Genomic DNA, 26,270 nt, shown 5'->3' on the forward strand with positions numbered 1-26,270 from the left:
AGTAGCGGAATCAATTGGCAGTCCTAGTGTTTTGTCGGTTTTCTCCTCCATGAAAAAAAAACTTAGCATCTGTATTCCATCATTATTTTAATACAGGCTGCTTAACAATGCCAACTAAGAAGTCACGGCTCTTGATATTTGTTTGTGTGATTTTCCATTTACAGAAACTCATTCTCCAATATCATCTATGGCTCTCAAGTGGAGTTGGAGTTAGTTCTCAAGTTGTTGCTGAGCATTTCAGCGGCAACACATTCTCCTCCAAGTTGCTGAAAGAGATAGAAAGGCAAAGTGGCGACGTTCAACATTTAGCCGGAGAATGGATAATCTGGTGAACCAGCTGTTTTTAAGGAGCTGCAAAATGATAAATGGTTGTGATGGCATGACCATTAAGCACTGTGCTACTGGGCGGCACAATAGCACAGTGGTTAGTACAGTTCCTTCACAGCTCCAGGGTCCCAGGTTCGATTCCCAGCATGGGATACTGTCTGTGCAGAGTTTTCCATAGAATTTACAGTGCAGAAGGACACCATTCGGCCCATCGAGTCTGCACCGGCTCTTGGAAAAAGCACCCTACCCAAGGTCAACACCGACACCCTATCCCCATAACCCAGTAACCCCACCCAACACTAAGGGCAATTTTGGACACTAAGGGCAATTTATCAGAGCCAATCCACCTAACCTGCACATCTTTGGACTGACAGGGGAAACCGGAGCACCCGGAGGAAACCCACACACACACGGGGAGGATGTGCAGACTCCACACAGACAGTGACCCAAGCCGGAATCGAACCTGGGACCCTGGAGCTGTGAAGCAGTTGTGCTATCCACAATGCTATTGTCTGCACGTTCTCCCTGTGTCTGCGTGGGTTTCCTCCGGTTTCCTCCCACAGTCCAAAGGTGTGCAGGTTAGGTGGATTGGCCATGGTAAATTGCCCTTAATGTCCAAAAGGAGTAGGTGGGGTTACTGGGTTACAGGGATAGGGTGGAGGTGTGGGCTTACGTAGGGTGCTCTTTCCAAGGGCTGGTGCAGACTCGATGGGCCGAATGGTCTCCTTCTGCACTGTAAATTATATGAATTGTATGAATTTTATTGTTCGTATGCACAAAGCAGATGTGACCCACATTGCTACTCTTCATGCTGAACAGATGGAGATCTTGCTGCTGGAGGTGCATCAAAAGTGAACACACATAGCTGATGCTGAATGCCTCCATGCACTGAAACCGCATAGGTGCATGTTGCCTCAAAGGAGGTCACTATTGAGTCAACACAATCACCGCATGTGTGACTTCAAAGTCACTCTTTCATTGAGCCAAACATCCACGGCGGTTTTCTTGAAAGTGAAGATGGGAGTCAAACAACAGAAAACCACCGCAGAGATCTTAAAAATGCGCAGGACAAGGCTCTCTTCTTCTGCAGAGAGTTCTCTCATGGGGCAGCAGTCATAGCAAAACCTACAACAGCTATTTACCCAGTGATTTTTCATTTTCAAATAATGTGGAAGTTGGACTGTTGTAAAATACCGATCGGTACCACGGTTGCTTCCCAGGTATTGGAAGAGGAATGCATAATGACTTTGCAGTCAGATATACTAAAACATGTTGGGACTATTTGGTGGCATCTTTCTGCTGGGATGTTAAACTGAGCTCCTATCTAATTCATCTGGCAGCATGTCCTGCCCCCCCCCCCCCCCCCCCCAGGAGGGGGCACGCTTAACCTGGCGGGGTGGGGGGGGGGGGGGCACCAACGATATTGAAATGAATACCATACTATTAAAATTAGATTGACGCTTGTGACGCCGCCAGCGAGGAGTGGGAAAAATGAGGAAAAAGCAATCTTTCCTGATTCTTGTGAGAAATTCCACCCACGCCGCGAATCCCAGAGACGGCGAGTGTGGCTCAAGATCGCGCCCCCATGATTTTGAATTGACTATTTACTGGGGGGGGGTGGGGGGGGGGGGGGGTCTAAACAGCGCAGCCTCCAGAGAAGCTTAGTATCACCATCAACAACTTCTGGACTTCCCCATTTTAGGTGCAGATGTGGACTCCAGTCATCATTACTGCCGCAAAATATCTGAGTTATTGTTCATTTAATCCTTGTAGCTTTACTGTATGCAAATTGGCAACTGTTTTATCCTTATAAAACAAATAATTACACTTCAAAATCATTTAATTGGGTGGTGAAGCATTTTTGACACATTTTCAGGTTGGGAAATCTGCTGCAGAAAAGCATGTCATTTCCCACACCAGCAGAAATTAATGCTAATTTAATGTCACGTGAAATTATATTACTGTTCATTAACCCAAAACATAAGGAAAAACCTATACCAGAAGCCAAACACCAAACACATTCCACATTGTGTGTATTGTAAAATACTCTTAAGCATCTATTCAACCTCCGGAGTTGCTCCAGGCCAGCATTCTGAAATTATAATCTTGCGATTTCAAATTGCTTTCATAAATGAGCAATGCTCAATGTTTTCTCTTTGTATCCCAAATGTGCTGATGGGAAAAGTATTTCTCCTTCCTGAATTGTCATTGTTCATAATTGAGTGAGTAATTGATGTGTCTGAACATTGGGAAAATTACTTTGTTTTGCTTTGAAGTACAAAGTTAAATTATTCCCCCCCCCCCTCCCACCTTCAACTGCATCCAACTCTCACCACCGTTTCCATTGGATTGGGGAGGTTAAAGCTCCCCTTTCTCCCAGCCCGAGGTATGAGCTCTATAACCACGGGTAGTTCTGTGAGAAGCAGAAAAAAGAAATAACTGTCGCAATAATGGAACAAACAAAATTACCACACGTTGGCACACGTGTAGCAAGTCGGCTACCTCAAGCTGCCACAGCATTCCGAAAATATAAAGGGAGTCAGCAGTGGGAGGTCTGCTGAATCTCAGAACTCAGCTGAGTCCCAGTCAGATGCTGGTTACCCCAGAGCCGAACTCAAATGCTAGGTTGCAGCTGTGAGATTCCCAAAGGGATGCCAGCGACATTCCAGCAATGCATTGCCGATTGGAGTCCCTTGGTGGGCAGCACATTAGCACAGTGGTTAGTCGTGCCTGCGTGGGTTTCCTCCGGATGCTCCCGTTTCCTTCCACAGTCCAAAGATGTGCAGGTTAGGTGGATTGGCCCTGATAAATTGCCCATAGTGTCTAAAAAAGGTTAGGTTGGGTTACTGGGTTACGGGGATCAGGTGGAGGTGTGAGTTCAGGTGGGGTGCTCTTTCTAAGGGCCGGTACAGACTCAATGGCCGAATAGCCTCCTTCTGCACTGTGAATTCTATGAAATGCTACGGTCTCAAAGGCTACTAGCGCAGGAGATGATGCCGACAATGCATGGCACAGAGGCCAACACTACTAGGGTGATGACCGCAGTGGGAAATCTGGAGCTGATTTCTGAGATCCAGCAGAACTCCGAATGCTGACTCCCTTTATATTTATGGAATGCTGTTCTTCAAAATCGCCCCCTCCTCACAGCAACACATCTCGCGGGCAGCAGTCAGAACAGGGTAGCACAGCAAAGCCAATGACACCGGTAAGTCAGCCGCGGCCCTCCGGCTACAGGCCCTCCAGACGACATCCGCCAAGGGCATCAAAGGCCATAGAGTGCGAAAAACAGCAGGCCGCCTCCACCTTTGATGTGCATCCTGGGGACACACCTAGATATAATGTTGACCACGTAAGATCAAGACAATTGAGGATCACTGATTGGGCAGGCGGTTGAGCGGGGGGGCACTATCTGTAGGTAGGAGGAATGGAAAAGTCAAATGTTCACAATTAAAATATACATGTGAAGCCTCTGTCATGGTAATCTTCACAGCACGCCTGCCTACACCCCCATCCCCTCTTGACATCCGCTACCCACACCCTGCGCCCTCTGGGCACAGTGGTCCAAGATTAAATGCCCCCAATGCAACCATGTTCAAGAGGATGGGTGTGAGCACGCCGTAAGCAGAAAGACCGCAGTCAGACTTTGGCATGAACCGAGGAGCATCAGAGCTTACCTCAGTGAGTGACCACTCCCTGCCTTGTATATTGGCCAGCTGGCAGTGCAGGGTAGTGTGGTGAGGGGGTAGTGGGAAGATCGGAGAATGCTGAGGGGGGGAAAAAGGAGGTGAATGGAGGTGCGGAATGGGGGTGGGGGAGGAGGGAGCTGATAGACAAATCCTCGTCCAATGACAATCTGTGAGGAGAAGGGCTTCCCTCGTCCTCCAGGCATCTTGAACCCTCTCCACCACCTGTCCTCCATCCTCCAGCTCCTCCTGTGGGTTCTCCCCGAACTCGTCCAGCATCTCCTTCTAGTCCGTCTCTTCCTTCTCCCAAGATGGATGCATGTCTCTCCTTCTCCAGCTTGTTGCCCCGCTGCACCACAAAGTGAGAGATCCTCTGGGAGGTGTATTGCAGTGCACCGCCAGAGCGTTCTAGACATCGGAACCACATTTTGAGCAGCCTGATGCACCAAAAGCGGCATGGGTGGCAACATGGGCCTCGTTATATCAGGTCTCCACCTCAGTCTCCGAACTCCGCACTGGCATCATCAATCAGGACCTCAGCAGATACCCTTTATCTCTCAAGAGCCAATGTGTCATCCGAGGGAGACTCCGGGGATCTCCGAGAATCCCAGGATGTAGTGTCATGCACACTCACTGGGAAGCGTGCACATATGTCCATGATCTGGAGATGTTGGCTGCACACGAGTTGAACATTAAGGGAATAGAACCCCTTCCGGTTAATGAAGGGCACTCCCTGGTGCCCCGGTCTGGGCAAAGCAACATTCCTACTATCAGTTACCCCCTGGAACTGGGGCATCCAAGCAATGGCAGAGAATCCTGATGCCTGGGTATCTTGATGGACTTGGTTCAGCTCAAAGTTGATTAAGTCTGATTCCCGGGCATACAGGGCATTCGTTACCTCACAGATTCACTTGTGGGCTTGGAAAATGCCGTACAAGTCCCGCTCGTGTCCTGGAATGAACCAGTGGCTTAGATATTCATGGCTACAGTGACCTTCACAGCCACCGGGAGTGGGTGTCCACCTCCTCTATGGGGTACAAAATCCACGAGGACATGGCACAGGTTCTTTGTTGAGATGGCACATGCTGTACATTATCTTCTCAAAAGACCAACGACGCAGGTTCCTCAACAGAAACAGGATAAGCCTGAGAATGCGTTATCATGTCCAGAACATTGTCATAGAAATTATCTGTCCATGAATGTGACTTGTTCCACGTATCAGTGCCATTCTCCATCCAGGAGCCGCAGCTATGCACCCCCCCCCCCCCCCCCCCGGCCACACACACACACACACACACGGCCCAATCTCACCGGAACCAAATCCTGGCATGCACATATACCAATGGCGCTCAGGTGCTGTTGAACATCCTTGATCTCAAGTGGTGACGTGCCAGTTACATGTAGCACTCACCACACCAGCAACAAAAGCATCAGCAATCTGCAAAAGCATTTCTTCAATGGCATTAGCAGGTGGCCCATTTGGATCAATGTCTGCACCAGGTCCTACAGTGTCTTCTTGCTTCAAACTGGATTGCCTTCTGGACTCATATGTCCACTTGAGTCCAGTGTTCCAGGACCCTGGTATCTTCGGGAAAAAAAAGGAAACAGGAAATAGCAACAGCAGCCTCCAGGCACCTGCAGCCACCAGCATGAGCGGCAGCAAACACAACCTGCAGCGGTTAAGTGCTCTCACAACTAACAAGGCCAATTCCTTATTAGCAATAGCCTTTCGCTGTGAAACTAGAGGCTGCTCACGGTCAAAGGGAGTTAAAGTGACCATCTGCCTACAACCACGAACAGGGCTCTGTCCTGGAAGTGTTGGGTAGAACAGGCAGGCAGTAGCTATAGTTGCTCCTGTTATGGGTAGCCACAATATTTAAAGATGGCTTGAAGGCCTCACAGATGAAAAGCCCCTCATGCATTCCCCTGGCCCCCGACTTGGAATGCTTCGCCCCCCCCGACAAATCCCAGTGGCTTTGAGCTGCTTGCCCAAAATGGAAATGGCCACTCATCTCCTCAGTTTCGCTCAACAGCTATTGCGCCAGCTTCTCATTTTTAAAAAGGAATACTGAATGGCGCCTGGTTGATTTGTTGCTCGGGAAACGGTTAATTCCCAGGATGCCGTTACATTCAACTTCACTCTCGCTAATGAGATCGAAATTAATGCAATTTGGGGCGAATGATTTGCTCACCATATTTGGGAGATCTGGAGTTCGTCATCAGAAGCAGGCCATTTAGATGGCAAAAGGATACGCAACTGGCTTGAATCTCGATTTTGGTCTTTCCCGCTATTTAATCGGCATGTCCAAATCCGCGTCGGGTGCAACACGGTGATTAAATCGCACCCTGGAGCCTTATGGCAGAATTTAAAGCCTTTGGATGCAAGTTTGGAGGCAGCAACATTTATTCAGGCGCCAGGGTGCAGGTAGGGATCCTGCTACCTTCCTGCCCTCCATGTGATTAAGTCCAGGATGGGAGACTCATGGACTACTTTGCTGCACAGTTAATAATAATTGAGGTCCTTACTTGGGCAATTAACGTCTGCTTAAAGGCCTCAACCTACCACCACTGGCATCAAAGGTACTTGGTGTCTGTTCTAGAAAGCTGGCATTGGCAGGATGAGGTGCCCACTCAGAGCCATCCCCTGCCTTTTTTTCCTGATTCCCTGCCCCACCTAGCCCATGACCCTGCCACCTTACCGCAATCCCTATCTCACCCTCACTTATCTGGATCCCTTGTCAAATCCCCGGCCTCTGCTAGGTGCATGACTGGAAGCAGCCACTGCTCACTCCTTTGATTGGCCACAGCTTTTGGGGCAGTGGGGAGGGGTGGTGGGATTGGGGTGCATCAGTTGAGGTGACAAGATTTCCACCCAGGATCAGGAAGACCTGACATTAGTTAGTTAAGTGCCTGATGTATTAAATTCTCGCAGGCCTTTTCCACTGAGGTGACAAGAGGGTTCCCACCAGGTCACCAGCCAGTGGGTCAGACACTCATTGCCAGCATTTAAGTCTGCCCTGAGACCCCAATTTTAACTCCTGGCTCACAGGTGGCTAGTGAGTCAAGTTCTAAATTTACCTGCTGCACCAGAAAGTAGGCCCAGGGTTTCTTAACTCTTGGGCTTTGTTAGTGTGTCTTGGGTAAGTTTCCCACCTGCTGGGAATACTTCTCATTTATGAAATGCAATACCAGATAGATCAGCCAGATGCCTATTTAAAATGACAACAAAGCTGTTAATGTTAGGTTATTTAGTCTTTTAGAACATAGAATATACAGTGCAGAAGGAGGCCATTCGGTCCATTGATTCTGCACCGACCCACTTAAGCCCTCACTTCCACCCTATCTCCATTACCCAATAACCCAGGGGTGGGCAAACTTTTCCGTGCAAGGGCCACATTCAGAAATTCACAATTTTAAAGGGCCGCATAGTATATTAAGTAAAATAATTAATATTTTAAATAGCCAAAATAAAAGGTCTTTAAAGAAAAAAAAGCACATTTATTTGAAAAACAAAGTAACTCAGTAAGTAACAGAACAATGTCAATGAGAATGATGCATCTGACTGCAGTCATTTACCAGTTTGTTGAAATCAGGTGTAGAGTTGCTTGTGCTGATCCTTAACACTGACAGAAGCACAGCCTGGCCGAGTCAACGATAAAAACGCGTGTAGAGGGGTGGATGAGTGGGGCTGCCTTATTGGTCGGTTTAGTTGGGTGTGCGACCAATAGGAGTCCAGGTTACAAACAATAATAAGGCTTATTGTTTGTAACCTGGACTCCTATTGGTCGCACACCCAACTAAACCGACCAATGAGACAGCCCCACTCATCCACCCCACTACGCGCGTTTTTATGCGGCCCGCCAATGAGGTGCCCGGAATCATAACCGGCATTTTTGAAAAGCCGCTGAAGTAAATGCGCTTATTCAATAAGCGCATTTACTTCAGCGGCTTTTCCCCGGCGGCTTTTCAAAAATGCCGGTTATGATTCCGGGCACCTCATTGGCGGGCCGCATAAAAACCTTTGTCGGGCCGCATGCGGCCCGCGGGCCATAGTTTGCCCACCCCTGCAATAACCCCTCCCAACCTTTTTGGTCACTAAGGGCAATTTATCTTGGCCAATCCACCTAACCACTTTTGATGTGTTGTGTTACGGACCTCGGGATAAATAAATTGTATTTGCATTTGTGGTTTGAAAAGTTGAAACCTAGGTCTAGTTTTACTTTTCTCTGAGAGAGGGAGTCAGCAAGTCTGAAGCTTTGTATACCTGCATTTTTAATGAGGTTTTACGACCCTTGAAGGAGTTTACGGAAGTTAAAAAAAGGTACAAAAAAACAGTTGTTCCTTAGTAACAGGAGAGAGACCCACAGATATACAAGGTGACCCAGCAAAAAGCAGTATTCCACAAAAAGCACAAGAACAGGCAGGAAAGGAAAGGGACAGATACCAAGTCCCAAACTAAAGAAATAGGTCCCTAAAACCAGGGAGAGATCAGGAAAAGGTCCCAAGACAGCAGCTAAGTCAAGGAACGAGGGCAGGGATCGAGAACAGTTCCTGTTTAGTGAAGGAGCAGAGGACAAGGCTCCAAATTAAAGAGAGAAAGCTGCAGGAAACAGACTTAATATAAGTCCAGGAGAAGGTCCGAGGAGACGGGTAAAGGTGGGTGAGCCTGTGAAATACTGGTGTTCTCTTGGTATGGCTGAGTATCTGAGAGAATGTGTGGAAGGTGAAGCGTGAATGCATGTGTCAATCCAGGAGAGAGAAAGATCAGAAGTGAGGGTTGAAACCCTGAAGGTGGATCCTTGTTGAAGACGTCCAAACGGAACTGTAACCTGGGAAGACATTCCGAGATGGGTTTTTCAAAGTGGAGATTAGAAACCCAAGTTAAAAGACAGAGCTTCTGTGAGACCAGTTGGCTCACAGTGTGACAAGCGTCTGCGGAGAGTTAATGAGAATCCTTAGAAGTTGCTTTGGGTGTCATTTGGTTCCGAGTGTTGTGTGTCCAACCTCAGTTCACCTATTGATATACATGGACTGTGCACATTAGATACAAGATAGATTTTGTAATTTGTTATCCTTATGAATCTACCTATACCTATAAAGGTATAGCTGCGGGTGAAGCAGTAGTGTAATCTAGTTAATCTTTTCTTGTTTAATAAATGTTTTACTCTTTTGTTAAAAGTTTGTCAACAGACTCTGACTCTGTTCAGTAGTCGCCATCCACATGTTTAAACAAAAAATAAAAGTTGTGGGCTGGATTCTCCGTTTCAGTGACTAAGTGCCGACTCGAATAGAGAATTCGCAGAAGTTTTACAGCCTAAAAATTGTCATTGACCCCTCATCGATTCCGGGACCAGTGAGGGGCTAGCAGCGGCGTCATGTGAAACTCCCGGCTCCCGTGTCAAAAATGGCCAGAGAATGGCTGGGGCCCTGGCCACCCTAGCACACGGCTGACGAACTGCAGCGGTCGTGCTGTAAAACATGGCGGCAGCCGTGCGCGGACCCAAATAGCCATCCATGACCCCACAGCCCCCCCCCCCTCTCCCCCGCGGCCAACGGCACAGATCCCGGCCGAGTGTGGGGCGATGGACACAGTCCCGACCACTGAGACCACACGTCCTGCACCATCAGGAACCTGGCCCACTGGGGGCGGAGCATCGCCGGAAGGCCTGCTATGACGTGCCAACGCCGTTGCAATGGCACACGACGCGTTACACCAGTTCCAAAGGGGCGGAGCATGGCTGACCGGCATCAAACCAGCGCCAGCCCTGATTTGGGCGTCGGAGCCGATTCTCCGTCCGAACGCCGTTTACAATATCGGCGTCGGGCAACGGAGAATCCAGCCCAGGATTTATCAAGTCATGTTCAACACTGAGACTTGACCAGTAGTGACAACAGCTGCAAGAGGAGCTTCAAAGATGAGTCACAGCAAAGACAATAGGTTCTTGGTAGCCACCCTTGTAGGCCCTATTGGTACAAGTGAAGGAAAGCAGGGAAACCAATGGGAGGGAACATCCCGAAGGATCAAGTCTGCAGGGCAAAGAGAGACATTGTAGGGATTCTGCACTCCAGGAACATCTCTCTTAGAACTTGAATGCAGTGCAGTAAGTGCTCCAGTAGCCGGTGTGACAAAGTTAAAATTCTTCATTTCTTCATCTTTCTCAAGAACGTGTGACCATTCTTTCCTCACCAGTGCCCCTCCTCAGTACTTTCAGCAATTCCCTTCGGTCCATATAATTATCCACCATCCAGTGCAAGGACATGCTATAAAACCTCTCATTCTTATTGCAAACACACAATATCTCCCATACACAGCCCTACCATTCAGTGTACAGTGGAACATCAAGGAAAATCCAGCCCCACGGTAGCATTGTGGATAGCACAATTGCTTCACAGCTCCAGGGTCCCAGGTTCGATTCCGGCTTGGGTCTGTTGCACGTTTTACTATGGGCGTAAAACGCGTTTATTGGAGTGTATTAACACGCCTCCGAGTTCGACGTGTGCTTAACACTGCTAGGCTCTGTTCTATGTAATTATTTAGCTCTGGAGTCGCCAGTTGCCGTATAGGCAACGTCACAAGTATTCCAAGGTCAAGTTCAAAGTAATAAAGACGATACACCGATTAGTAAAGTTCGAACGATCAATATTTATTACACAGTTATAATAAATACTCATGCACACACTAAGAGACTAAGCTATAACTAAACTTAAGCAAACAGAATACTTATCTAACAGGAACAGGCAAGGTCAGAGAACGAGGCCTTCGTCCTGGTTTTGTCTGCAGCCTTCAGCAAGCGTTCTGGTACTTGGGAGTCTAGTGGGCTTGGATCGCGTAGCGAGCGTTGAACTTACGGTTTCGGCGGCTGGTGCTCAACGGCTGGAGTCAGGATGCGCGATGTCAGTCGGAGCCGGAGCACGGGTTTAACAGACCGGACAACACGAGGTCCCTATCTTTTATAGGGGTTCCATTGTCCTTCCCTCTTCTCGGGCGGGCTCTACCTATTGGATCAATTTCTTATCGATACTGGATTAATTCCCCAATGCGAGGGGGTCTCCGTGATGGAGGGGGCGTTTCTTATGTCCTTTTGTTTGGAGGTTTCTGGTGCCTCGATGTCTGGGTCTTGATTAGAATGTGTCCATTCAGAACCAAATGTATCTATTGTGTGGGTGTTCAAGTCTGATGGCCTCATTAGCATGCAAAGCGTTTTGCCATTTGCACCTAGCTAAGGTCTTTTCACCTGAGCCCAAACTGGTTTCTGCTGCTGCAGAATGCAAACTGCTCTTTGCAGACTGCTGTTCTGGCTAAACTGTCTGTTTCCCAGCAGTCTTCCATTTTAGTTTGGCTCAGTGTCCATTTTGCGTGGCCAGCATGGCTACATTCCCTCCTTGTGATCCTCACAATCATACTATTGTGAAGGATCACCTATGTACTTTGCCTTCCTTGTGTTCTGACCTCTTGCCAGTTCCTGTTCTACTCTGTTCTAAACTATGGGAAGAAGAGAAAAAAATTTTAACTAACATTTCTACTTGGCCCTATGTCAAAGGGACATGCATTACTACAACTGGGAACCTCTACCTATCACTATTAACCTTAACCTTAACTTAAACATTTAATCACTCTAAAACCTTAACCATTCACACCACAACATCACACTTCCCAACTCGGCAGTCGAGTATGGAACAATATAATACATGGCTGAATTTTATTTACAGAGTGTTGTAATCAGTGAGGGGTTGAGGGGTTTGGTGGAATCCGAAGATGGGGGATTGAACTCTATAGATGGGTGAGGTGCTGGAACGAGAGGCTCTCCTCTTCCATTTCCTCAACCTGAGGGTCTGCACTAGGATGATGAGGATCGCGATCACCAACAGTGATTCGATTATGTAGGACATGGAGTACCACGTCATGAATTTAGTACACCAGGTCTGAACCTCGCTGATCAGAGCTGAGCACTGGGGGTTTGCTGTAATTGAAGCATTTACGGTGGGGGTTGTGGGGGAAACGTGTCTTGTTTCCACACATATACATATGACATTAAACAGTAATAAGTGGGCTTCCATCATTTTGCTGTTCTTCTTCTTTCTCTTCCTTCTTCCTCCGGTATTGACAATCCTGGCTTCGACCTCTGTCTCGTCCTTTGAAACCTTTGGGATCAAGCACAGTATCTGTCAATACACAGTTTAAGACCTTTACTTGTTAGTGCATCTATCTTTCAAATCCCAATTGACCCTTTAAAATGACTGGCTAAGTCACACCCTGTGACTCCCCTCATTTTTTTTTTCAAAAAGCGAATTTAAAGACCAGCATACACCTAACAATCCTTCCTTCTGCGAGCCGTCTCGCAGGCTTTGCTGATTTACCATCCGAATGTTCCCGGATGTAAATAGCATGTGGGATGGCGGCCGAAGGGCTACCTAACTTAAAATGAAAACAAACTTTGAAATAAACATCCGAATGAGTTGCGTATGGGCCGCTACGGGTACGAGTTGGATGGGATCCCCGGGTAGGGCGTGCTGTGCCATACCCGAGCTTGGCTGACCAAGGGTTGGTTCTCAGACAGGGCGGGTCCTCAGTGCCGTTTGTCCACTGCCTGAGTAACCTGGAAAAAACGGGTACGAATGTGTTTACCATGACTTGCAGCCTCTATTTCGCCGAATAGAGGGGCACCTGAAAAAGAAACCAAGGGAGCCAAGATGCTCCAACTGAGGACATGAGCTGGTCTTCAGATATTTTAGACGATACGGTGAGCTGCTCACCAGGCTGTCACAAGTGTTACAACTTTGGAAAAGATCTCCAATCAAACCGAAGTTCTCAAAGGTATCTGCGGACAAGCTAACGTGTATGTGAGGTGGTCACAATCTTTTCAGCTGAAAAGAAGATGTCCATCCTCCAACTGAAACATTTACATTCCTGAAAACAAACAAACATAAAACGAAGACAAACATACGTGCAGGTTCCATCAGAAAGGACATCGTTTCCCTCAAACGATTCCTATCTTGCATCATCTGGACACCTCACTTTGAATCTGCCTCTGTGAACAGGGTCACAAAGGGGTTGCCGTGTCGGGAGTCAGACACCGTGTCGTCCTGCTCTCCCGGATCCCACACCCTTGTGTGGATCAGGCATGCTATTTTGGAATTGTGTGACCGGGGGTCACTCTCGTCATTGCGGACAAGTCTGTAGGAATTGTCCCTGTGCCATTGTGTAGTGTCGAGTGTGTTGTCGGGGTAGTCGGGGTCGGGTGGTGGTTCTGGATATTTGAGGTAGGTGACTTCCATGGGGTCACTGGAGTCGGGGTCGTAGTTGGTGCAGTGTGGGCTGTATGGCTGTGTGGTGTCGCTGTCTTCAGAGTCAGTGTCAGTCCTGCTGTCTCTGCTGTGGCAGCTTGTGGGCGTGTCGGGGCGTGGTCTGTAGTGGTCTGTGGGCGGAGTCTTGGGCGAGTCCGTGGATGAACTGGTCTGTGAGGGGGATGGTGGAAAAGTGTCTCTGGTGGGCGGGGTGAAGTGTTCTGCTGCATCCAGCAGGACATGGTGAGCATGGTTGGCCTGTGTTCCATATGCCTTTAACTGGTTTATATGGAACCACGCGGTCTTCCCATTAGGATACTTTATCCTGTAAACGGAGGGGCTAATTTTGTCCGAAATTGAGTAGGGACCGGAATATTTTGGAGCCAAAAAACTGCTGGGGTTATAAACAGATAACATTACCTGTTGCCCAACCTGGAATTCTGTGGTGTGTACGGTCTTATTGAAACAGGCAGTCCGTTGCTGTCGGCGTTTCCCTAGCTGGACTGCGGCTGCGAGCTGTGCAGACCTCACAGTCTCAACTAGATCTTTAACTGCCTTTTCATGTGTGAGGGCCGTCACTTCGGGGCTTGTCATGTCCAGTCCTAAAAGGAATTCTGTACCTTTCATAGGGCGTCCGGTCATGAGTGTGTGTGGTGTGTATCCTGTCGATGTGGAGACAGTGTTCCTTATGAACATAAGTGCAAATGGGAGCACTGAATCCCATGTGGAATTGTTCTGTTGAACCATTTTCCTAAGGGTAGTTTTTAGGGTCCGATTCATGCGCTCCACAATCCCGCTGGACTGTGGATGATACGCAATGTGGAAGTTCTGTTTGATTCCGAATATTGTCAGGACGTTCCTCATGACCCGTCCTGTAAAGTGAGATCCCTGGTCCGAATCGATACTTCGGGGTAAACCCCATCTCGTGAAGATGTGGTGGGTCAGGATCTTTGCAGCTGTCTTAGCTGTGTTTGTTCGTGAGGGAAATGCCTCTACCCATTTGGTAAAGGTATCTATCACCACCAGAACGTATTTATAGCCATTCCGACAAGGGGGCAATGGACCTATAAAATCGATCTGGAGGTTTGTCCAAGGGCCGTTAACTGGGCGAGTATGCCGAAGTTGTGCTTTCTTAGAATACCTCTCCGGGTTATTCTGAGCACAAATCAGGCAATTCTCTATGTAGTGCGTTACATCATTCCTGAGATTAGGCCACCAACAGAGTTGCCTGAGGTGCCTCGTTGTTGCATCAATTCCCTGATGCCCGTGTCCGTCATGGAACAAGGCAATCATCTGATTCCTGTCCTGCTGTGGGACCACATAAAGTTGGTCCTTAATGATCACACCCTCATGTGTGGTCAGTGCGTGTTTAAAGTGCTCGTACGCAGGCACAAAGTTTCCCTTGAAAACCTCCCTGAGGTCTCCGTCCTGTTGCTGTGCTGCCACGAGATCTTTAATATCAGTCTGTGAGACTTGGACTGCGCTCACAGGGGCGCTAGCTGGTGCGCTAGCTGGGGGGGTCCATAAGTGTCCTCGCCTGGAACCTGCCTTAGCCAACGCGTCGGCTTTTACATTCCCAGGGGGTGATGACCTATGGTGGCTTCGAACTTTTATAATGCCGAAGGACCTGTCCTTCGCTTTCTCTAGGATATGCTGGAGTAAGGGGGCTGATGGAAGGGGTTTTCCGTCTGCGGAGACAAAACCTCGTGTCCTCCACAGGGGCAGAAAATCTGTCAGGCTATTGCAGACATATAAGCTGTCTGAATATATGTCTGCTGGGCTGGGGAAAGAATCGGGGTGGTCCACTATGTACGCTATGGCTGCTAGCTCTGCTGCCTGCGCGCCTAAGTGACCTGGTAACTTAAGAGCTATCTCTTCGAGAGCGCGCCCCTGCGCGTCCTCTACATAGATGCCGCATCCTGTGATACGCTCACCATTTAAAACTGTGGAGGAACCGTCTACATAAATCCTCAAGGGTCCACACGTGTCTGTGGGCTGGGGGCTTTGTTTTGGGTTCCCTATCTTCCTGGGGGGTGTTTTTGCTAAAAAGGGTCCTGTGTTATGCAGGGGAGCTACAATTTCACAGTCATGGGGCTGTCCGGGGTATTGGAGGTTGTCTGCTAAGTATGTGTGGGTGCGTGTCCGTTTCACTGTAATGTCCCGTCCTTGTAAAAGTAGGGTCCACCTAGCTGCCCTAATCTGGCTAACTGAACCGTCCTTCAGTCGACCGTCTAGTAGTAGCTGTGTGGGTGTATGTTCGGTTAGAATGGTGATGGGGTTTAGTCCGGTGATGTATGAGAAATACTGCACTGCCCAGAAGACAGCAAGGAGGTGCCTCTCACAGGCCGAAAATCCTTGTTCTACTGGGTCTAACAGTCGGGAGGCATAAGCCACTGGTCTTAGCTGCTCGTGCCGTTCCTGAAGCAACACGGCCGAGAGGGTCAGATCGGTGCTCGCTACCTCGATTGCGTACGGTGAAAGTTGGTCGGGGACTAGCAGCGCGGGTGCTGCACTAAGGGCTCGTTTCAACTCTTCCACAGCGCCTGTATGCTGCGGAAGCCATTCCCAGGGGGCTCCTTTCTTAAGGAGGTCTGAAAGTGGGGCGGCTTTTGTCGCGAATCCGTCGATGTGGTTCCGACAATAGCCAACCAGTCCTAAAAACGACCGGAGGGCTGAAACATTCTGGGGAAGGGGCAATTTGACGATCGAATCAATTCTTTTGAATTCGATCTCGCGTTTGCCGTGCGTGATGACTGATCCCAAATACATCACTTTACTTTCCAATATTTGGGCCTTTTTCGGGTTAACTTTACAGCCAATTTCAGTTAAGAGTTCCAGGAGTTCGGCCAGAAGCGAAATGTGCTCTGCCTTTGTGTCTGTCTGCAGTAGTAGGTCGTCTACATACTGTACCAGACATTCGGGTCGGGAAAATTTTTCTAATCCACTTGCCAGCTGTCGGTGGAAAATGGAGGGTGAATTGTGGAATCCCTGTGGGAGGCATGTCCACGTGTACTGCTGTGTTTTAAAAGTGAATGCGAATTTGTATTGGCACGCTTTTGCCAATGGTATTGACCAGAATCCATTACTGATGTCCAATACCGTGAAGTACTTGGCGTTGAGACCCTGCTTGAGCATGGTCTCGGGACTAGTAGCTACCGTTGGGGCTACTGCGGGGGTTACTTTGTTGAGTTCCCGATAATCGATGGTCAGACGCCATGATCCATCGGGCTTCCTCACTGGCCAAATAGGGGCATTGTTGGTGGAGGCTACCGTTCTCAGTACACCTTGTTCCAACAAGCTGCCTATAACTTTTTCTATTTCCACCTCTGCCTCGAGGGGAAATCTATACTGCTTTTGCGGTCGGGGGTCCTGTCCGGTAACATGAACTTGTCCAGTCATTCTGCCACAGTCATGACGGTGACTTGCAAATGCTGTCCTGTGTTTGTTTAGTAGGGCCTTAATTTGTCTGTCGGTGTGGAGCGTAGTCAGGTCGAATGAGTACTCTCCCACTGCGCTAATCCGATTAGCGTAGTCTCCTACTGTGAGGGTGGCTGGGGCTCTGTCTGATCTCGCCATTCGCCAGACACACTGGTTCACTGGGTCGAACGACAAGCTATGAGCGTTCATAAAATCTATCCCCAGGATGTGCTCTGCTGTCCGGGGAAGATTTACTAGAACCACGGGGTGCCTTGTGCTAATGTTCCCTAGCTGAATTGCTACGGGTGCTGTGATATGTCCCTGCTGCGAGTGTCCGGTGAACCCGCTAAGTGTGATGGTGGAGGTGGTCGGCCACGTGTCTGCGTGTGCCGTGGTTGTGGAGTTAATGGTGGTGCGGGATCCTCCTGTGTCCCACAGTAACTCTATGGGCTTCCCTTTGACTTTTGCCGTGACTACGGGCCTCCCTGATGAGTCCCATAGTGTGTCACAGACCCAAGTGGGGGAGCCCGAACACCGTCAGTTCGTCTCGTCCACATTGGTGGGTCCTGACTGTACTGCTACATTGTGGATGGGTTTTGCTTTGTTGCGGTTCAGAGTGCCTGTCTGCTGGCCTCTCTGAGATCGCTGGGGTGCATTACACTCTTTTGCCCAATGCCCTAACTGTCCACAGTTATAGCATTCCTGTCCTTTCTGTTGAGGGCTGCTCTTGCCTTCTTTTACCCATGCGGGCTTCTGGTGCTCTCTGACTGCTTGGATATCTGCAGCAGCCTGAGCCTCTTCTGGGGATCTAACTTTTCCTTTTGCCTGAAGCGATTGCTCCCAAGCGCGGGACAATCTTTTCAGGACCCATTTTTCGTTATGGGCCTCTTCTGAGGGGTCGTAACTATTGCAAGCGCTCTGTCCTGCTTCTGTTGCGTGTGAGATAATTGTGCGCGTCCACTTAACCATGTTTTCACGGGTTAAATGCGCTCTATCTAGCTGTCCGAAAACTGCGCTGAAATGAATCCACAGCCTTCCTGCGAATGCTGTGGGGTGTTCGGATCTCTTCTGCCTGCACTTATTCAATCCTTCTACGGGGTCACCTCTATTGTACCCGATGGCATCTAAAATGGCAGTGTGCATCTCCTCTAGGCTGCCTCCTGCCACGTTTTGTGGGTCGGGGAGGGCTGCCACTACACTCTGGTCTAAGCTCAGCACGGTGAGCTTAACCTGCTCTCTCTCATCCAGGCCGTACATGGTAGCCTGCTGTTTTACTTTAGCGAAAAACTGGTGGGGGTCTGCGGTGGGGAGGAACGGAGTGATCTTTTCACAAGCGTCCCTTAGCTGGGTTACTGTTAAAGGGGTGGTGTAAGTTATGTCTGGGGCGCCTTCTGATTCGGCTTTCCTCTGTGTGGTTACGGGATTCATGGGTGCGGTTATGATCTGAGCTGTGGGGGGTTGGGGTGCCTGTCGTTTCTGCTGAGCTGCGGGCGCACATGTTCCCTGAACATAACGCTGCGCTGTCTCGCTTAATTCCTGCCAATCTGGGGCATTTTCCCCATCTAACTGAGCTCCAAAGGTGCTTTGGAAGCCATTCTGCACCGAAAGCAGAGATTGCAGTTCCGCAATCTGTTTCCTGCATTTCGCGTGGTCAACTGTGCTTTGTCTTTGTTCGGTCGTTGCAGCGTGGAGTGCTCTCAAAGCTGCTTTGAGATCGGAACATTGCCTCTGCAATGCCTCCACCTGCTTTTCCGATTCCTGTCTTATCAGAACGGCACGTTGCACGTCCTGATAGGCTTTCTCATACTGGGTCTGGGAACTGTTCAGATGAGCTAGACAAGACTGGTGAGCCCTCTTGGCATCATCCACCTCTATACACTTCTCTGCCAACTTCCCTTTAAGATCCAGGTTTTCTTTCTCGATGTCCCTGACATCGACCTTACTCATTCGGTTCCTTTCCTCTAAATCTGCCCGGAGCGTCCTGATGACCTCCTCTGCGCCTCGCAACTGTGCCAAGCAGGACACAATCGCCATCGGCTTGCGTGCTTTTCCTAAACTCTTTTTGTGTATTTGAGAGAGGTTCTCCCACCAAGTATGACCTATACTTCCGGGACCTGTCTCCTCATTTGCACAAAACTCTTTCCAAAGGGGCCATCCCTTTCCCTGCAGATATTTGCGGAGTTCCAGCTCCCACGTGGGACACTGGCCTACTCTGCTACTGCTGCTGGTCGCTGCGACCACAAACTTTGCTGGATCCATCAGACGTTCCATTGCCTGCATGGCCATTTCCTCTGACTCTCTTTTTATAATTTGGAACAGGGGGTTGCTGGGGTGGTGTTTCGAGAAACGGGTACGGCTTACGCTATTTTCCGATCACAAAACTACCGAAAGTTTGTCGCAACAAAAAGCTTCCAGTTTTACCTTACAGCCCTGTTAGTACGCATGCACTAAAACACACTTCCGAATTTCGCTTATTATTTTGAACACCTTGAATACTTGTGATCTCTTTCTTTCTCTGCAATTTGGAGTTCTAATTCAAATTTCAGGGTCCTGGACACTGTGGTGTTTCCACTTACAACAGGGTCCCGGCGGATGTCGCCACTAAATGTTGCACGTTTTACTATGGGCGTAAAACGCGTTTATTGGAGTGTATTAACACGCCTCCGAGTTCGACGTGTGCTTAACACTGCTAGGCTCTGTTCTATGTAATTATTTAGCTCTGGAGTCGCCAGTTGCCGTATAGGCAACGTCACAAGTATTCCAAGGTCAAGTTCAAAGTAATAAAGACGATACACCGATTAGTAAAGTTCGAACGATCAATATTTATTACACAGTTATAATAAATACTCATGCACACACTAAGAGACTAAGCTATAACTAAACTTAAGCAAACAGAATACTTATCTAACAGGAACAGGCAAGGTCAGAGAACGAGGCCTTCGTCCTGGTTTTGTCTGCAGCCTTCAGCAAGCGTTCTGGTACTTGGGAGTCTAGTGGGCTTGGATCGCGTAGCGAGCGTTGAACTTACGGTTTCGGCGGCTGGTGCTCAACGGCTGGAGTCAGGATGCGCGATGTCAGTCGGAGCCGGAGCACGGGTTTAACAGACCGGACAACACGAGGTCCCTATCTTTTATAGGGGTTCCATTGTCCTTCCCTCTTCTCGGGCGGGCTCTACCTATTGGATCAATTTCTTATCGATACTGGATTAATTCCCCAATGCGAGGGGGTCTCCGTGATGGAGGGGGCGTTTCTTATGTCCTTTTGTTTGGAGGTTTCTGGTGCCTCGATGTCTGGGTCTTGATTAGAATGTGTCCATTCAGAACCAAATGTATCTATTGTGTGGGTGTTCAAGTCTGATGGCCTCATTAGCATGCAAAGCGTTTTGCCATTTGCACCTAGCTAAGGTCTTTTCACCTGAGCCCAAACTGGTTTCTGCTGCTGCAGAATGCAAACTGCTCTTTGCAGACTGCTGTTCTGGCTAAACTGTCTGTTTCCCAGCAGTCTTCCATTTTAGTTTGGCTCAGTGTCCATTTTGCGTGGCCAGCATGGCTACAGGTCACTGTCTGTGCGGAGTCTGCACATCCTCCCCGTGTGTGCGTGGGTTTCCTCCGGGTGCTCCGGTTTCCTCCCACAGTCCAAAGATGTGCGGGTTAGGTGGATTGGCCATGATAAATTGCCCTTAGTGTCCAAAATTGCCCTTAGTGTTGGGTGGGGTTACTGAGTTATGGGGATAGGGTGGAGGTGTTGACCTTGGGTAGGGGGTAGGGTGCTCTTTCCAAGAGCCGGTGCAGACTCGATGGGCCGAATGGCCTCCTTCTGCACTGTAAATTCTATGTCTATGAGTTCAGCTCTATTTTATTCAAGTAGCGTTATCCATTTTTACAGCTGGCACATTTGGGTCTGTCAGCATGCTGTAATACTCATTCAACAAGCTTTGATTTCTCATCACAACCGCCACTGGCAGCGTTTCTTCCTCTTGATAGCCTTCCTCATCAACTTCTCTCATGGCTTTGTTCTCACTGCATGCTCCAAATGAGCCGGAGAGTTGCCGTTCCTGATTTTAATTGCTCACCAACCTCTTTCCTACTAGGCAAGTAAAGATTGGGTCCATAATTTTTTGAAAATACCTTTTAAGTCAAATCCTCTGACAGCCAGGCTGAAAGGAATATTTTGTGAACCCTTACAAACAAGAGGGATTTTTTCTTCCTTTAAAAACAAAATTCCAACACATGTATTATGATTCATAATGCATAAAGAGTAAAACAGTCATAAAGCAGATGTTTGTGCTGGCAACGTTTAATGATAACATGAGAGGCATGTGATGTCCTTGGTTTATTTTGACTGGCTGGAGGATTAGTGAAAGAATTTGCAGATTTATCCCCTCTGGCACAAGATTCTTTCCAGTTGTTTTACCTCTTCTGGGAAATTACTTGCCGGTCGCGGCGAGGTGGAGGGATGAGGGAGTTAGTAGGAAGAGTCTGATTATGATACTCTCGTCATCATAAGTCTATATTAGGCACAAATTAATATACTAGTCCTTTTCTTCCCATCATCTTCGTATAGGTACTTATGCAACTTACAATGGTTGGTTACCAAAGCTGGCTCAAAACCAAAGATATCTTATTCCGAGAGTGATGCTACACTACTGTTCATTTTAATAAGACATTATCCATGACTTTGACAAATGTGTGCGGGGCACAATATGTAAAGAGATTAGATTCCCTTTGTATTCCTTCATTTGGTACAACCAAACGGCAGGAAAAATTTAGTCCTTTTGCATAACTTCTTAATTCAACACTATGCCATTTGAAAATAAAAACAAGGTATCAAGGTTGAATTCATGTGGGTATAATAAGCTTATCACCTTAGCACAGGGGCACAAACTGCAGAAAGCCCAGTAAAATGGCGCTGACGTACTTTTTCTCCAATGGTTTCACAGCTCTTCCATTGAGTGCACAGCGGACAATCATGAGAAACCCAGCCAGAGTTCATCACCATTTTAATCAACAACTTTACCCATTTTTACACATTTGAGTCTGCCAGCAATATTCATTCAACAAAGATTTATTTGACTTTAAATCCATGGCTTGCTTTTTCTTTCGTTTTGACAGCCAACCTCAGCTAGGAAAAGAAGCACAAAAGTAATCACCTCCGGATGCTTTGTGTCTGCTACTGTGAAGACCAATACAAAATACTTGTTCTGTCCCACGGTAATTACTGTCAGGCAGCCTATAAACCACTTCCAACAATGATTTCTTTCTTTTGCTATTTCTCTATCTCCAAATCGATTTGATGGTCAAAATTTTCCAGCCATTTCCACCAACGGAATCTTCCAGTCCCACCAACAGTGACCCCTCCATCACAAGTTCTCCTGGGGCAGAGGGTGTAAACATCAGGAAAGCCTATTGACAGTGGTGGGTCTCCTCTACAAAACAAGCCACGGAGGGGGCAGGGGGTTGGAAAATCCCATCCTATATTTTGATCTTTCGAATCAAGATCATTTCTAATTTTTATACCAACATTGTCCTTTATTAACAGAGGCACCCTAACCTCTTTTTTCTATCTTTTTTCCTTCCAAAATGTCAGATATCCTTGAATATTCAGGTCCAAGCCTTGGTCACTTTGCAACCATCTCTTCTGTAATAGCTAACTCTTTATTTCAATTCATTAATTTTGTTTCAAATGCTGAGTGTATTTAAGTAAAGACCTTTAATTCTGTAATTTGTACCATTTCTTTTCCATACTATGACTTTGAGCCAATTAGTCTAACATCTATCATTAGGAAAAGGTTAGAATCCGTACTGAAGGACATAGCAGCAGAGCATTTAGCAAATAATATGATCTTAGAGGGTCAACATGGTTAATTGAAAGGAAAATAGTGTTTGAAAGATTTAATAATAATAACTGCTTATTATCACAAGTAGGCTTCAATGAAGTTACTGTGAAAAGTCCCTAGAACCATATTCCGGTGCATGTTCGGGGAGGCCAGTACAGGAATTGAACCCGCGCTGCTGGCCTTGCTCTGCATCACAAGCCAGCTGTTTAGCCCACTGTGCTAAACCAGCCCCATAATCATTAATTAGAGCGCTTTGAGAGTGTAGCAAGCAGGATGGATGAAAGGGAAGCAGTAAATATGGCATATTTGGATTTCAAAAAGGCATTTGATAAGGTTCCACATAAAAGATTACTGCACAAGGTAATAGCTCATGTTGCCAAAAGTGATGTATTAGCATGGATAGAGGATTGGTTAACGGATAATAGAACATAGAACACAGAACATTACAGCGCAGTACAGGCCCTTCGGCCCACGATGTTGCACCGTCCTGTGAAACCCTTCTAAAGTCCCTTTACACTATTCCCTTATCGTCCATATGCCTATCCAATGACCATTTGAATGCGTTTAGTGTTGGCGAGTCCACTACTGTTGCAGGCAGGGCATTTCACGCCCTTACTACTCTCTGAGTAAAGAACCTACCTCTGACATCTGTCCTATATCTATCTCCCCTCAATTTAAAGCTATGTCCCCTCGTGTTGGACATCACCATCCGAGGAAAAAGGCTCTCGATGTCCACCCTATCTAATTCTCTGATCATCTTGCATGCCTCAATTAAGTCCCCTCTTAACCTTCTTCTCTCTAACGAAAACAGCTTCAAGTCCTTCAGCCTTTCCTCATATGATCTTCCCTCCATACCAGGCAACATTCTTGTAAATCTCCTCTGTACCGTTTCCAATGCTTCCACATCCTTCCTATAATGTGGCGACCAGAACTGCACACAATACTCCAAATGCGGGCGCACCAGAGTTTTGTACAACTGCAACATGACCTCATGGCTCCAAAACTCAATTCCTCTACCAATAAAAGCTAACACACCGTACGCCTTCTTAACAACCCTCTCAACCTGGGTGGCAACTTTCAGGGATCTATGGACATCGACACCGAGATCTCTCTGCTCGTCCACACTACCAAGAATCTTACCATTAGCCCAGTACTCTGCCTTCCTGTTATTCCTTCCAAAATGAATCACCTCACACTTTTCTGCATTAAACTCCATTTGCCACCTGTCAGCCCAGCTCTGCAGCTTATCTATGTCCCTCTGTAACTTGTAACATCCTTCTGCACTATCCACAACTCCACCGACTTTAGTGTCATCTGCAAATTTACTCACCCATCAATCTACGCCCTCCTCCATGTCATTTATAAAAATGACAAACAGCAACGGCCCCAAAACAGATCCTTGTGGCACACCACTAGTAACTGGACACCTGTCAGAGCATTTCCCATCAACCACCACTCTTTGTCTTCTATCAGCTAGCCAATTTCTGATCCAAACTGCTAAATCACCCTGAATCCCATGCCTCTGTATTTTCTGCAATAGCCTACCATGGGGAACCTTATCAAACGCTTTACTGAAATCCATATACACCACATCAACTGCTTTACCCTCATCCACCTGTTTGGTCACCTTCTCGAAGAACTCAATGAGGTTTGTGAGGCACGACCTACCCTTCACAAAACCATGTTGACTATCTCTAATCAAATTATTCCTTTCCAGATGATTATACATCCTATCTCTTATAAACCTTTCCAAGACTTTTCCCACAACAGAAGTAAGGCTCACTGGTCTATAGTTACCGGGGTTATCTCTACTCCCCGTCTTGTACAAGGGGACAACATTTGCTATCCTCCAGTCCTCTGGCACTATTCCTGTAGACAAAGATGACTTAAAGATCAAAGCCAAAGGCTCAGCAATCTCCTCCCTAGCTTCCCAGAGAATCCTAGGATAAATCGCATCCGGCCCAGGGGACTTATCTATTTTCACACTCTCCAGAATCGCTAACACCTCCTCCTTATGAACCTCAAGCCCTTCTAGTCTAGTAGCCTGTATCTCAGTATTCTCCTCGGCAACTTTGTCTTTTTCCTGTGTGAATACTGACGAAAAATATTCATTTAGCACCTCTCCTATCTCCTCGGACTCTACGCACAACTTCCCACTACTGTCCTTGACTGGCCCTACTCTTACCTTAGTCATTCTTTTATTCCTGACATACCTATAGAAAGCTTTAGGGTTATCCTTGATCCTATCTGCCAAAGACTTCTCATGTCCTCGCTTGGCTCTTCTTAGCTCTCTCTTTAGAGCCTTCCTAGCTAACTTGTAACTCTCAAGCGACCCAACTGAACCATCACGTCTCATCTTCACATAAGCCTCCTTCTTCCTCTTGACAAGTGTTTCAACTGCTTTAGGAACCCATGGTTCCCTCGCTCGACCACTTCCTCCCTGCCTAACAGGTACATACTTATCAAGGACACGCAGTAGCTCTTCCTTGAACATGCTCCACATTTCCATTGTGTCCATCCCCTGCAGTTTTCCTCTCCAGGCGATGCATCCTAAGTCTTGCCTCATTGCATCATAATTGCCTTTCCCCCAGCAATAACTCTTGCCCTGCAGTTTATACCTATCCCTTTCCATCGCTAAAGTAATAGGGTCATTTTCAGGTTGGCAAAGTGTAACTAGTGGAATATTAAGGGGATCAGTGCTACTAGAGCATCAGCTATTACAATCTATAATAACGACTTGGATGAAGGGAAGAATATATTACTGCCAAATTTGCTAATGATACAAAGAGAGGTAGGAAAGAAAATTAGGACTGTGCAAAAGATCTTAAAAAGGATATAGGTAGGTTTAGTGAGTGGGCATATATTGGCAGATGGAGTAAAATGAGGGAAATTGAGAGATTGTCCATTTGAGCAGGGAGAATGGGAAAGCAGAATTTTATTTAAATTATGAGACCCTGCAGAATGTTGCAATACATAAGCATCTGTGTGACCTCGTACATAGGTTAGCACACAGGTACAAGTAATTCAGAAGGCAAATTGAATGTTCGGCTTTATTGAGAGGGGTTGGAGTATAAAAGGAGGGAAGTCTTGCTACAAGTGTACAGGGCATGGGGAGACTGCTCTTGAAGTATTATGGTACAGTTTTGGTTTCCACACTCATGGATGGATAGACTTGCATTGGAAGCAGCTCAGAGGTGGTTCACTAAGCTGATTCCTAGGGAAAAAGGGTTGTCGTATGAGGAAAGGTTGAGCAGCTTGGACCTAAGCGCACGGGAGTTTAAAAGAATGAGCTATGTTCTCACTGAAACAGAAAGGATTCTAAGGGAGCTTGACAGGATTCATGCTGGAGGATATTTCCTCTCATCAGGGAATCTAGAACTAGGGGATATGGTTTCAAAATGAGAGGTCAGCCAAAACAGAGATGAGTTAAAATTTCTTCTCTCAGAAGTTCTTTAGTGTTCGAATTCTCTTCCATGGAGAACAGTGAAGGCTGGGTCACTGATTATATTCAAGGGTAGGTTAGGCAGATTTCTGGTCGACCAGGCAAACAAGAGTTGTGAAAGAGGGGTCAGAAAAGTGAAGGTAAGGCCACAATCAGATCAACCTGATCTTCTCAAATTCAAAGCAGGCTCCATGGGCCAAATGGCCTACACCTGCCCCTTATTCCTCATGATCTTACTAAATCCCAGTGCAGAATAAAATCTTTAACCGAACCTGCTGAA

General features: G+C 47.4%; 1 protein-coding gene across 3 annotated transcripts in view; it reads right to left on the bottom strand.

The window, feature by feature from the left end:
- Positions 1-26,270, bottom strand: part of LOC119973396 (protein monoglycylase TTLL8-like) — a 131,535-nt gene that overhangs the window by 37,309 nt on the left and 67,956 nt on the right. The gene's annotated exons all lie outside the window — the stretch shown is intronic.

This window comes from Scyliorhinus canicula, chromosome 11 (genome assembly GCF_902713615.1).
Source record: "Scyliorhinus canicula chromosome 11, sScyCan1.1, whole genome shotgun sequence".
In the NCBI taxonomy this organism is placed as follows: Eukaryota; Metazoa; Chordata; class Chondrichthyes; order Carcharhiniformes; family Scyliorhinidae; genus Scyliorhinus; species Scyliorhinus canicula.